Genomic DNA, 1,586 nt, shown 5'->3' with positions numbered 1-1,586 from the left:
TAGATGCGGTGCATATCTCTCTCCGGCTGCATCGCGACGCGCAGTAGGGTTGCTCTTGCACTCCCAAGGGCTCATGTCATTGGCCATCTCCGATTGGTGCACTAGCCCATTGGAGCAACCTTGGATATTAATTTCAAGTGGTCGGTGAGAAGAATCTTTTTCAGATGACTTAAATAAGCGATGGGGTATTGTAAGTGGCAGAGTGGCCTTGCTGCCACGATCCACTGAGATTCAGCCCTTTGTCGCCTCGATTCGTAAAACCTTTTTTGACATTGAGGCGGGTGGGGTTTGTAATTTTCGCGAGGGCGAGAAAATCTCCCAAGTGCCAAATTCTGGGTGGGGGTGGGGTTTGCAAGGTTTTTTCTTGCGCGCTCATAACAATCTCTCAGGTGCCAAATTCCCGGCAGGTGGGGTTTGCAATTTGTGCGAGTGCGGGAAAATCTTCCAAGTGCCAAATTTCAGGCGGGTGGGGTTTGCAATTTTTTGCGAGGGTGGGAAAACTCTCCCAGGTGCCAAATTTCGAGTGGGTGGGGTTTTGTGAAAATTTCCGCGAGGGCGAAGAAATCTCCCAAGTGTCGAATTCCTGGTGGGTGGTGTTTTGCAATTTCTGCCGGGGCAGAAAAATCTCCCAAGTGCCACATTCTGGGCAAGTGGGGTTTTGTGAAAATTTCCACGAGGGCGAAAAAATCTCCAAAGTGCCAAATTCTTGGTGGGTGGGGTTTTCAATTTTTGCGAGGGCGTAAAAATCTCCCAGGTGCCAAATTCCTAGCGGGTGGGGTTTGCAATTTTTGCCAGGGCGGAAAAATCTCCCGAGTGCCAAATTCCTGGTGGAAGGGAGGGGTTTTGTAGAAATTTCTGCCAGCGCAAAAAAATCTCCTGAGTGCCAAATTTTGGGTGAGTGGGGTTTTGTAAAATTTCCACAAGGGGGAAAAAATATCTCGAGTCCCAAATTCTGAGCTGGTGGGGTTTGCGATTTTCGGAAGGGCGGAAAAATCTCCCAAGTGCTGAATTCCCCGCGGGTGGGGTTTTGTGATTTCCGCGAGTGCGAAAAAGTCTTCCAAGTGCAATTTCCATGTGGGTCGGGTTTGCAATTTCTGTGAGGGCAGAAAAATCTTCCAAGTCCAAATTCTGGGCGGGCGGGGTTTCCTAATTTCCAAGTGCCAAATTCCGAGCGGGTGGGGTTTGTAAATTCTGCGAGGGCAGAAAAATCTTCCAAGTCCAAATTTTGAGCGGGTGGGGTTTGTAAATTTTCGTGAGGGCAGAAAAATCTTCCGACTGCAAATTCTAGGCAGGTCCTCGGGTTTTGTAATTTTCGTGAGGGCAGACGACTCATGTACGTGATCCAAAATCGGTCAACCTATTTTTTTGGTTAACGCCCAAAGTTTTGAACTCAAATCAAGTTGGCTACCCTGAATCGAATTGCCTCCGAATTTTTCGCACAACCCATGTCATCGTGCTCAACTTGATTCTAAGTGCCCTGAGTCATGTGTGTGGTCCAAAAGAGGTCAACATTTTTCTTTTTGGGGTTAATGCCCAAAGTTTTCAACTCGAACTGTGTCGGCAACCCCGACACGAATCGCCCCAAC

At 48.3% G+C, this 1,586-nt stretch overlaps 1 pseudogene; it reads left to right on the top strand.

Moving 5' to 3' along the window:
• Nucleotides 1-254, top strand: part of LOC149573749 (25S ribosomal RNA) — a 1,514-nt pseudogene extending 1,260 nt beyond the window's left edge.
• The last annotated feature ends 1,332 nt before the right edge of the window (nucleotides 255-1,586 follow it).

Source organism: Cupressus sempervirens, chromosome 2, assembly GCF_028749045.1.
Source record: "Cupressus sempervirens isolate cs-2001-9-10 chromosome 2, ASM2874904v1, whole genome shotgun sequence".
NCBI classification, from domain to species: domain Eukaryota; kingdom Viridiplantae; phylum Streptophyta; class Pinopsida; order Cupressales; family Cupressaceae; genus Cupressus; species Cupressus sempervirens.
Note: the sequence above shows the minus strand (reverse complement) of the source record. Positions and strands in the feature narration are given on the sequence as shown.